Consider the following 12,728-nt stretch of genomic DNA (forward strand, 5'->3'; position numbering starts at 1 on the left):
TGCTGTTCTAACGTGGATCTCCATCAACACGGCAGGGGATGGAAAAAGAAAAAGAGATCTGACAGGCAAATGTAATCCAATGGCCAAGACAGTGTAAAAAAAAAAAAAAAAAAATCTTTATTTTGTGAAGAATAACATAGATAGTTTGCATGTTTATGCCTCAGTCCATGGGGTTGATGGGAATGGTGTGCAGGGATCTCAGCAGAGCGTTGAATCTTCAGCTACTTGGGCCATGAGGTACAGCTGACCTGGCCTGTCCTCGGGAGGCCTCACTCTGCCCCCTCCAGTGACGGCTTAAAACACATTAGTGTTCCCAGCTGGAGGTTTTGGCAAAGTCATGACAACCTGTATTTGACTTACCATCTTCTCTGTCACATTCTAATAGTAATGATAAAAAAATGTCCTCGGTCCATTTAGTAAAGCAATGAACAAAACATTGTGCTACTAGAGCATCTTACTCTATTTTTATTTTGATTTTTATCTTGGCCTTCAAAATTGTGAAAGTTTTGATCAACTGTTTGAAATATTACAATGTCATCTTCTTTCTTTTTCCTCAACAGGCAGATTTCCAAAATACTTTCAAATATCCAGTCATTTTAATCTATGTCTCAAGGGATCACTGAAATATCTTTAGACAGGTGGTGTGAGTTTTTAAAAAAAGTCCTCCCTTGTGTGTTCAGCTGCATTCATCACCTTAGGTCTTCTTCAATATTCATGTCTTCTACCTGGAATACTATTTTTGTCCTCAGTGATAACATATGATTTTCCTCAAAATGAAACATATGGTTTATTTTTCTTGTCAAATTGCCCTTAAAATCTCTTGGATTTTTTTCTGATATTTATATCTCCCAGGATTTGAACACTTTTTGTTGCTTAATCTTTCTTTATATTTATGATAGTGATCATTACTAGGCAGTAAATAACAGAAAAAAAAAAAAAATTCTTTGCATAGATGCACAAAGCAGTTTTCAAAAACATCCTGTGTATGTTACTGGATCTTACCTAACCCATTATAAATTATTTTAGCATCACAATTCAGTCTTCGGAAATGTATTTGACACCATAGCTGTAGGTTTGTGTGTGGTTTTTTGTTTTTTTTTTTTTTTCTTCAATTCCACTGCAGAAAATTAAGTTGTTTAAACAGGTGTCCTTGAAACATAAAGTAGGCTTGTGTGGGAGAAAAAAAATGCCCTGTGTTGTTATCAGTCAAGTAGAAAGTATAGAAAGTAAATGATAAAAAAATATTAACTTATTAATTCCTAAGCCTCAGTTCAGTTAGACTTGGTTCAATCACCATTAGTTCTCTGGTATCTGAACTTGTTTGCTTATAGTTTAAAGAAACTCATTATAAGGTGAAAACTGTTATTTATACTAATCAGCCCACAATGGCTTAATGATAAATATATTTGAATAACTTAAAATAACCATCAGAACAAAAGTCAAAAGCTGTGTGAGGGGAAAACTTCGACTTCTCTTAAAGCGAGATTAGTTTCTCTGCTCATTTCCTGTTTGGGTAGGTGAAAGGCAAGACTGATATGGCAGGGGAAGAGTTTCTTCCAGCCGTGATGGTCTGTAAGTGCACTCAGCAGTGAAGTCACACTGTGTGCTTAATACCAGTTTGACACAACTTCACAGGTTGATTTAATTGCTGTCCATAAGTGATGGTGTAATAGTATCTCCAATTCAATTAAGGAACAAGGTTTTTACCACACTTCTTAAGTGGAAGTAAATACACAGGTCTTTGGAGCTATCTTCAGAATTAGTGTGCCTTAGTTACCAGTGCTTGAACATGTTTCAGTGAGCCATAGCTATAATTTTTAATCTTTTTTCTTTTTTTTTTTTTTTAAGATAAGAAAGAATAGGTACCACCATTCTGCTACAGGTGTGCTTTCTGTGAAATGGTACTTTAAATCTACTTGAGCATTGTTATTGAGGAGACTCAAACAGTTTAGATCTTAATTGATATTAATAGAAATAACCCTCAATGACGTGAACTTGGCAAGCCAGGAATTGCAGCTGATCTCAGCAGTAGTGGCAGTAAAAAAGATAATTAATTGTTTTTCCCTGAGAGATATATTTAGATTGTACAATCTAAATATTCCATTCCCTGAGCCCCAATTCAGGCTTGGATTTGTTCTGCAAATCCAGTAAGTGAAACTAAAGTTAATGTTTTTTGACTGTCACATCACAATATGAGCTATTGCAATTATTTTTAAGAAATAAAATATTTTTAATGTTTATTACACAAGCCTTCAAATGATGATTTAAAGTTAATACTTAACATGATTTTGTTAGCGTAAGTGCTAATTTAATTTTTAATTATTCCTTTTTTTTTGTTTGTTTTTTAAGAAAAAAGCTATATAAGAGTTGGTTTATAAGAGCTGGTACTTGAACTGGTCCCAGCAGTAATGTACAAAGGGTATCATACTGGATGTAGCAGAGCATGTGTTCCTGGCAGAGTGCTAGACAAAAAATATTCTTGAGAAAGCACAGCTTCATTTGCTAAGAATTTACAGTCAACATTATAATTATAAACCTTCTGGATTGTTAAAGAATACGTCAAGGTTCAGTCTTGAAGTGCACAAGGATGTGTTAATGGCACTGTAAAATGTTCAGGCCCCTCGTGCAGGACACCTCTGCCTGGCTTACTGATTGCCAGGCTTTAAAGTCTTTCTGTTTCGCTTAGGTCATTATTCTGTGTGGTGAGGCATCTTTGTGGGTACCTCCCCTGAGGATAACCCCAAATGGCGATGAAGGCTGAAGCGCTCGGGACTGTGCACACCACGGCACCTGGGAGGGAGCGGGACACCAGAGCTGCGCTGCAGCAACCGCCTCCGGCATCCCCTTCTTCGTGGGTGTGCTGCTGTAGGTGGGCTGCGTGCTTGGGGAGCGTTCACTTCTGCTCCTGGTTCTTGGAGCTGTAATAGATACACCCACAAGAGTGTATATTCATATGCTTTAAAGTGGGGTGAGGATTTTTAGCGCTTATTTTAATAGGGTGTGGTGGGTTGACCCTGGCTGGACACCAGGTGCCCACCAAAGCTGCTGTCACTCCCCTCCTCAGCTGGAGAGGGGGGGATAATGTAACGAAAAGCTCCTGGGTCGTGATAAGGACAGGGAGGTCACTCACCAATTACCATCATGGGCAAACAAGACTTGGCTTGAGGAAGTTAAGCTTACTGCTATTCAAATCAGAGTAGGGTAATGAAAAATAAAACCAAATCTTAAAAACACTTTTCCCCTACCCTTCCCTTCTTCCCAGGCTCAGCTTCACTCCCAAATTCTCTCCCTCCTCCCCGCCAGCGGCGCAGGGGGACGGGGAATGGGGGTTGTGGTCAGTTCCTCACCCCTTGTCTCTGCGGCTCCCTCCTCCTCAGGGGGAGGACTCCTCACACTCTGCCCCTGCTCCAGCGTGGGGTCCCTCCCCCGGGAGACAGTCCTCCATGAACTTCTCCCACGGGAGTCCTGCCCACGGGCTGCAGCTCTTCAGGAACTGCTCCAGCGTGGGTCCCTCCCACGGGGTGCACCCTCCAGGAGCAGACTGCTCCAGCGTGGGTCCCCCACGGGGTCACAGCTCCTGCCAGCAAACCTGCTCCAGCGTGGGCTCCTCTCTCCACGGGGCCGCAGGTCCTGCCAGGAGCCTGCTCCAGCCTGGGCTTCCCACGGGGTCCCGGCCTCCTTTGGGCACATCCCCCTGCTCTGGCGTGGGGTCCTCCCCGGGCTGCAGGTGGGCATCTGCTCCCCCCTGGACCTCCCTGGGTGCAGGGCACAGCCTGCCTCGCCATGGGCTGCCCCACGGGCTGCAGGGGAATCTCTGCTCCGGCCCCTGCAGCCCCTCCTGCCCCTCCTGCTTCCCGACCTCGGTGTCTGCACGCTTGCTGCTCTCACATATTCTCACTCCTCTCTCGCTGCAGCTGCAGAGTTTTCTTTTCCCCCTTCTTAAATACACGATCCCAGAGGTGCTGCCACCGTCGCTGCTGGGCTCGGCCTTGGCCAGCGGCGGGTCCGTCTCGGAGCCGGCTGGCGTTGGCTCCATCGGGCACGGGGGAAGCTGCTGGCAGCTTCTCACAGAAGCCACCCCTGTACCCCCTGCTACCAAGACCTTGCCACGCGAACCTAATACACAGGGGTTATAAAACTTGTGCTTTTAAATGCTGTTCCATACAGCGATGTTGTTCTGAGCAAGGGTTTTTTTCACTGGTTATTTATTTCTACAATACAAATTTTCTAATGTCGGTGTAATTTTGTCTACACTGATAACATCCACCATGAAAATACAACATGCATGGGAGGCTCTATTGCTTGCTACAATAGTAGTTTCCTATTACAGGTTTAAAAATCTGTGGTATCTTAAAAAACAGCCGGCAGTTTGTGGATGGGAGCTGCCGCTGGCTCTGCTGGTCTGGTGGCAGAGGCAGTGGTGTGGGCTCATACTGAGCAAAGCAGGTGCCCTCCCACAGCTCCACAAACATGTCCCTTCATAGTCAACATGTGAGAATTTATTTCCCCCAAATCTAATAGGGCACTAAACCACCAAACTAAACATTTACCTTTGTGATGTAAATATTTCCTAAGCTGAGCTTCTGACAAATCGTGCCATTACATTCAGTGCTGGGTGAGAGCCATAGGCTTTGCAGCAGGGAAATCTGTTGCTTATGAATGGGATGAGGCTCTTTTTTTCACTTGCATCTTAAATAAAATCTAAATTATACATCACGCCTTGTATAGAGCAAAAGTAATAGGTAGTATAATGAAAAAACTATTGCATGTAATCAGTAATAGTAGCAATTTAAATGTTTTGTCCTGTGTCGTCAGCCTCCTTCCCAGAAAAACTCTTTATTGGTGTATTCAAAGAAGTTACTTGAGTTCATAACTGATTTATTTCAAAATTCCATTTCTTTGGATCTGCCCGCAGTCGTAATTTTGACCATTATAGGGCTGGAATATCAGTTGCTTAGGATGCATATTAAAAATATTGTACAATCTAGTCTGGCATTCAGGTCCGCATCTTTTCAACAGCACTGGTTTTGAGAGGTAAAAGCACTTTTGCCTGTGTCCTGAAGTACAGTGGACTGCTCTTCATGAATCCCCAGCTGGGGGGAGACTTAGAAATATGGTGACATAAAAAAAAAAAAAAAAAAAAAAAAAAAACAGACAAAAAAACCCCAAAGCCCACCACAAAAAACAAACAAACAAACAAACAAACAAAAAAAAACCAAACCCAAAACCCTAAAAAGTATTGTTATTGCTGTGATCATAGATCAGGCTCAACCACCTCTTTCTGGAGTGTGTGTACATACACATATGTTTCAGAGCAATGTGAGGATTGAGTCTGCTTCAGTGATTTAGCCAAGTTCCTGGGATTCTGTAGAGCAGCTGCAAAGAATAACTAGCGCAGCACCAAATAAACAGCCTTCTCAATAATTCCCTGACTTGAAATCACTCGCAAGTGAGCTCGTTCTGCTGCGGAGCTCCAAAGCTGCGTCTATATTCTGGGGAGAATTGCCTGGCTGTACAGTTCTATATCTTTCTCTTTCCTGCTGCTAGAATATAATTAAAGTTGCTAAAAATACATGCTTCCTAATATTGTTTTTTTCTGTGTAGGCATCTGCTATTGTTTGGTTCTCAAGGGAAGCAGTGGTATAAAGATAAATGCCACTTAACTCTGTTAAGTGGTCCATACTACATAAAGATACAAGAACTCCTTATTTATGGCCTGATCCAAAGTCTCACGCAGTCTTTAAATTAAATATATATGTAAATATATATTCTGAGGAACCTGCTGGCTTTGATAGTTTAACAAAAGTATTTTTACCCATCAGAAGAGAGGAGACTTCTGAACTGTGAAGTGCCAGTTTCATGCTAGCCTGTGAGAATGCACGTTTTTAGTGCTGAGAAAATTAGTAGAACAAATGGGGGCATAATTACTGTGCTTTTACAATACTGACATCATACCTAATTATGGTTTAATCTACAGAACATACTGTTTGTTTAATAAGTCCCAGCAGAGATAGTTCAAGCATATGTTTTTACATCACCTGGAGGTAGCTGGGAATGACTGTGGTGACACTGTCAAGAAAGTGACAGTTTACAAGCTTTTGCGTATTTTACTGTATACGGCATGGCTCACCTTTGATATGCATGGAATCACTTAAAGGGAAGTAGTAATAAGCATTTAGAGCCAAAGTAGCTCAATGCAAAGATTATCTTTATTTCCCTTTATGCGTGGTGAAATCAAGGCATAATTTTCATAGCACAATCTGAGCAGCTAGCAGAGCTGCTATTAAAATACCCAGCACCCTTCCAGCTGAAGTAAGATCTGGTTATTGCTAACAAAGGTTAAATATTGATCATCCTTTTGACCTGCTAAAATGATGATATATGCAGGTTTTTATCCTCAGCTTATTACCTGAGGATGTATTTTCTTGGTTTTCATTTGAGGCTGGCCAGTTTTTCCTCAATATGAAGCTCTTGGTTTCCTCTCCTGTCTCCTCAGCCATCACTTGCATTTTAATTATTGTTTCCCACATGTGGAAAGTCTCAAAAGTAGCCTAAAGAATTTTGGACAGAATAGGCGAGGAACAAAGAGGAGCCTGAGTTTGTGATGGTTGTCCTCCAGCTGGGTTTGTTCTAAGGTGGAACCTCCATCTGCGAAAGCTGTGGTATGTCATATTTATTCAGGTGCCCACTAACTCCTTATTCAGCACATCAGGCTTATAAACCTCATTTCCATAACTTCAGTGGAACTTTTGAAAAGTTAGAATTGCCCTGGCCATCTTTCAACTCTCAGATAACAGCACAGTTTGAAGAAAGCAGTTATGTTAAAAATTAAATTATTCCATCCTTCGTTTCTGTACAACTAAAAACTTCAGCACAGGTATGGAATCATGCATACCATCATATCAATTCTGTCCTTGATGCTGTCTTTAGTTTTCTAATTGACTGTTTCCATCCTCTTGACCATCCCCTGTGACACAAATAGCCTGAGGGACTGCAGGGATCTGGAAAGGAAATAGCTGTTGTAAGTCTTTCCATAGGAGCACTGACTTTGAATTAAATGTTACCTCCATGAGGACGTGGGGCTTTGCTTTGTTTGTCAAGTGACTACTTGGCAATAAACTTTTTTTTTTTTATTCTCTCTATAAAGTTCTTTGATAACATTTTATCAAGTATTATCTTTATTTCCCCTTGTATATATTTTCATTTCTGTCTTTCTACAGTATTTTTTTTTAAAAAATAGAAGTTGCCATTTATGAAGGATAATATAATTTCACCTTAATAAACCAAAGGAATAATTATCTAAACTTACAGTTCTTTGGTGTTGGCTTGCCTTTGAATAATTAAATAGTTAATTTATATACATGATTGATTTTTAAAATAAGATGTTAATGTTTTAAAACATTTAATAAATACAATTTTTATTATTTTTTAATAACATTAAGTAATTCAGAGTGATAGTACTTGCTTTTCATTGCATGATGAACTGATGATAATCCTAGAATGCGACCTAGGAGAAGAGCTCTTTCCTGAAAGGAAGCTCTCATCAGAGATGGGTGATTCGTACCCTGCTTTAAAAATAAAAGTTTTTGTTATCAGTCTGTACTTGAGGCTTGTGATGGTCTTCTCGTCCTTTTATCAACTCAACTCTTCTTGCTAGTGTCAAAGCTTTGACTGTTTCCTTCTTGTTTTCAAGGAGCAAATGGGCATATGTGCACATTAATCCTGTGTGTCGTTACTTGAGGCTCACATAACTCAGCCCATGCTATTCCCACTGTCCTGTGTGGGGTAATAAATCCAAGCAGGGGTAGTTTCAAAACCTGTTTGTAGGTAGCTGGGTGACACTGTGCTGTTCTAGGTGATGCAATATGCATACATGTTGGCTATATTTTTACCAAGCAGAAAGGTACTTCAGCTATGAAGTCCATCCGTTATTTCAGTGTGATCGTTCTTTGTAATATCGGCCTTTTAGACATAATACAAGGTGCCCTTGTAAATACCATTTACATTTTTCTAGTAGTAACTTTTTACTAAATATTACATCTTCCTACCTCCAAATAATACATTTGCTTACTCAGATATTCAAGACATACTGACAGCAGCAGCTAAAATCACAATACATTGTTCTCTAGTGGTGTGAAAATTATTATTCAGAGAATACATTTCTAAATTGCACTTTAAATTATCAATCTTAGATCATGCTATCAAAAAAGTCAGACCTGAACTGCAGAAGATCACAATTTTAACTACTTTTCCAACTGCTAAATTGAAATTAAGCCTATATTAGACAACCCTTTGGTGTGCCATTGACTTAATTTTTACAGTTTAACTTAGAATTGTTAATTGGAGTTATTTAAAATAATGGATATGACTTCAGTAGGGCCCAGCATAAGTATGGAGCCATTTGTAGGATTGGAGTCAATTTTAAAATTATTTATATAAAAAAATAGGGTGTTGTTGTTGTTGTTGCAAGTTTCTAATGTTGCTGCTGTATTTTTAATATTTGTACTGAGTTTTTTTGGTATTAAAGCTATGCAGTATCCAATTTGAATTGAATACTTAGCCCTGGTAATAAGACTCTCCTTTTAGCTGTTTACATAGACTGTATTTAGAAAGGAGTTTTAGGTTGGTTTTCTCCCAGTTCTTTCATCCTTCTAATCATTGAGTTTTAGTATAGGGATATCTTACAGTCCGTAACCCCGTTTCCCTGTAGATTAATTATTCCAATATAAAATGAACATGTATTAAACATATGTAGTTGCTTATGGTAGCAGATTTGGCTGTTTCATTTCATATAAATCTCTTGTTGCACAAAACAAAACCTTTGTATTTAAGATTTCTCTGGTCATTAAAATTGAATCATGTAATAGGCTTCCATCTGCTATCAAAACCTGTTCATCATTATTTCATGTCATTTTAAGTGGGATCATTCTGAGATATGTTTAGTGACAGCAGGCTTGCCACTCGTAACTATGGTAGGACAGGGCTTCCTTCCTAGCTGCCAAAAATATCTTAATGTTTATTGTCTTCTGATAAGGTTTTCCCTAAAAGTTTGGTTCTCACTTTTCCTGCCTTGTCATCTTCCGTGTCGTTATGTACTATATCCATGTACTTAAATTGTGTGCGATCGCAAGTTCTTCCATACATCTCCCCCAGCCTGTTACATTAATCGGTGTGGGATAAAAACCAGCTTTGCTATCCATCAAGCTCCGCCACTATCTCCGTGACACTGATCATGGTTAGCAGAGCAGTTAGTATAAAATGATTGGCAATGGAACGACAAAAGAGTGGGTAGAGAAGATGGATAGTCCCGTGTTACTGCACTTAAGTTTGAGCTGTAAGCGGCAGTTCAGAGCTGGGTAAATACTATCTGATTGCTGTAACGACGGCCAGGCTGCCCGTTATGGCAAATGTTCTCTCCAAAAGAGTAGCTGAGTATGGGAATAGATGACCTAAGGAGGACAGAAATTTCACTGCAGGATTTAAGAACTGTACTGATAACTGTGTGCTAGATACGCCTTAGGAAACGACACTGTGATTTACTTTGAAGGCGCTGGCCTGGGTAACCTCATGAAGCGGCTGCTATTCCTGTGTGTTTTGAGGTTCTCTGAAGTCGCTGATGACTCCCAGTTGTTCCTGAAGCATTTGGGTGGGAGGGAAGAGAGAAAGGCCCATTGAATCCAAAAGAAGTAATAGAGTATATGAGCTTTGGGGATTTTTCTTGAACAAACCATTTACTTGCTGGAAGACAATTTCAGGATTAAACTATCTGGTAAAATGTTGAGAATTTTTAAAAAAATGTTGAGAATTTAAAAAAAAAATGTTGAGAATTAAAAAAAAAAAAAAACGTTGAGAATGTAATTTTTGGCAAAAGGAACAAGATTTGTTCTTGAGTTCTACAACAAAGCAAATAAGCAAATCAACCAGCGACGATAACAGCCTCAACGAGACCCTCCAGGGAAAGAACAGAGAATGCAAAGATGGTTCTGTTCAGTCCAGATACTTCATAATTCCTTCCATACTGCTTTGGGTTTTTTAAATCTTTAGGATAACTTGGCCATTATAGTTCTTTTTTCTGTTTTTTTAAGTATAACTTTGTTTTTGCCATCATACAGTCATCTGAATTATCTGCATTTTACCTAGCTGTATCTTTTCTTCATCAAATTAACTGCACTTTAAAGGAAAACTAAAAACTTTATTCTTACTCAAAGTGATGATAAACAGAACAGAATTTTTTTATCCCCACAATGCTCCTGGTATCTTAAATTATTGTAACAGCTTTATACGTGATTTTCCTTCCTTGCTTGGACAGATGTCATTCTATTAGAGTTTGAAAAATTCAAAGAAAATGGTTTTGCTATATTTTACATGTTAATAAAACTACTGAATTAAAACAATGACATCATTGATTACCCATTGATATATGGAATTTTTATATATTGTTTTTCAGTATTTGCTAAAAATGTTAGTATGTGAAAATTCACAATGATATAAACTCTGCTCAACAGAAGATTTATCAATGATATTGTAATAAGATATGTAATTAAAGTTTTCAGCTTTCAGAAGAGAAAATATTGTGTCTGGCATTTATTTAAATCTTTTGTCTCAAGTTGGGTTTTCCATCCTAAATTAAGGAAAAGAAGCAATTTTGCTGTGAAAACATTACAATTAAATTTGGAAGCTTTACAACTAGCAAAGTTAAAAGTGTAACTTGGAAATATCTAAGTTAAAACAGCTAACACAGTAGATGAAAAAGATTCATTTGAAGTCCTGCTTAGAGGCACGCTAAGTGGCACACTGCATCAAACTGGGTTTGAAATTGGCTCAGGGTGACTTATTCTCAGTCCCAACCCTTCTGCCCATTTCTTCTGCTTTTCAGGAGTCTGTCTGTCAGACCTTTTTGAGATTTGATCTTGGGAGTAGCTGAAAGCCTTAGTCTTTTTTCCACCGAGCTTCCTGAAGAAGCAGCAAGCATGTATGTGTACAAAAAAATATATTGTGCAAGTCATCTCCTAGAATTTCTTTTGCATATGAAAGTTTGTGTTGATTATCAAGGTACATAGTTGGACTGGGAAGCTCATAGTGTCCTCATGTATGAGGTCTTGGGTGTCCTGTGGAGGTTCCTGCCAAGATCCTTACAATTCCTTATGAAGACTTATTTTTAATTTATGTAATTATTTCTTTTAAGTCTTCTGTTGCAACCATTTCCTCCTGATGAGAAGTCTTACACCAGAGCAAATTAAATGATAATATTATGAACACATTATGATAATACAGACTAAGGTGGAGAGGCTCAGAGATTTTTACATTCCATTTAGAATGGTTTCTTCAAAGGCATTTTGTTCTGTGACATGGGAAAGTGAGAAGACTTGTTTCAGTGGAAACCTTTGAGGGCTTTCCACAAACGAGAGCATTTTTGTTCATGTTCACGTGGCATTGTCTAGCTGTCAGCTGCTGAAAGGGCATGTTTTGACTCTGTTATGGGGCTTGTCATTCGTCACACATAGAGGGATAAGTGATGGTCACTTTGACCCTTCATCCTGACATTAACATTCAGTCTGAGTCTAGCTGCTTGGAAAGGAGGACACCTTCACCCTGAGGAACATGTTTGCATGTTTCCTCCAGTTTTCAAGGAGGTAAAAGATAATTGTGAAGAAGTGGTTTGTAGTGAGCTTGTTGGGACTTCAAGTTCCTTTCTGTATAGAGCTACTTGGAGTAGGGGTTAGCAAATGACAAGATTATAGGTAATATTTTTCTATTAGTATATCTCCATTGTATTAAAGAAGGCATCTGGCTATTGTGTAGTATTTTTGTGTCATTAGAGAACATCACTATCATGTCATTTCGTAGTTTGCTGAGATACGCATTATTGTGTGACCCTTTGCTGATTAGGTAAAAATTGTCTCAGGAATATTTGGGTCTTTCTCATTATCTGAATATTTCCTAGATTTATCTGTCCATAAAGTGTGCCAAATTAAGGCTGAATAATAACCTTCTCTGGTTCAAATCCACAGGAGGGGACTTAGGGTCAGCGCCCCTAATGTAAATAAGTTTTTGTCAAAGGAAGAGCAAAAATTACAGGATCAAGACTGCCCCTAGACTTTTCACCTGCCCACCTTCAAAAATACTTCAGGATTTACATGAAACAGTGGATGCTTCTAGTCTTCTTGTTAATACTTCTTGTTAATATTTGCTCAGCCTGATCCATAAGTTATAGTAGCACTGAGCAAGTCTGAAAAATGTGAAGAATTACTGTAGCTGTGTGATGTAAATAAGGAATTTGAATGTAAATATTTAAGGACTAGGTTATGGGCTGAGAACTAGAAAGTCTGATGTCAATCAAAAGACTGACCAGACTCTAAACAAGATGTCTGTGACCTTGTTGGGGGGAAGATGTGCAGACTGGGAAAAGCTTGCATGTGCTGTTCAGAGATATGTGGCATAAACTGAACATAAGGTATTTCTAGTACTGGTACATATGCCTTGCCTATGGATAAAGCAATTAGTTGATTAGTAAGTGCTGGGTAAGTGATAAGTAGTATCACAGGAACTGAATAAATACACATAAAACATATTCCTGTTTAGGAATGCTGTATATGTATGAAAGTACCCACAGCTGGTTAAGCCCCTTTGCATCAGAGAAGCACAAAACAGGGTCTGGTAGATCTTGGGAGAGATTTTTGGATCCTGTGAATAAAACTTTACCTCTGACTTTGAACACAGCATTGTAC

The 12,728-nt window shown here is 39.0% G+C and overlaps 1 protein-coding gene across 1 annotated transcript in view; it reads left to right on the forward strand.

The window, feature by feature from the left end:
* LRP1B (LDL receptor related protein 1B) overlaps positions 1-12,728 on the forward strand; it is a 754,159-nt gene that overhangs the window by 153,425 nt on the left and 588,006 nt on the right. The gene's annotated exons all lie outside the window — the stretch shown is intronic.

Source organism: Tyto alba, unplaced genomic scaffold (assembly GCF_018691265.1).
Source record: "Tyto alba isolate M040663 unplaced genomic scaffold, T.alba_DEE_v4.0 Super-Scaffold_7, whole genome shotgun sequence".
In the NCBI taxonomy this organism is placed as follows: Eukaryota; Metazoa; Chordata; class Aves; order Strigiformes; family Tytonidae; genus Tyto; species Tyto alba.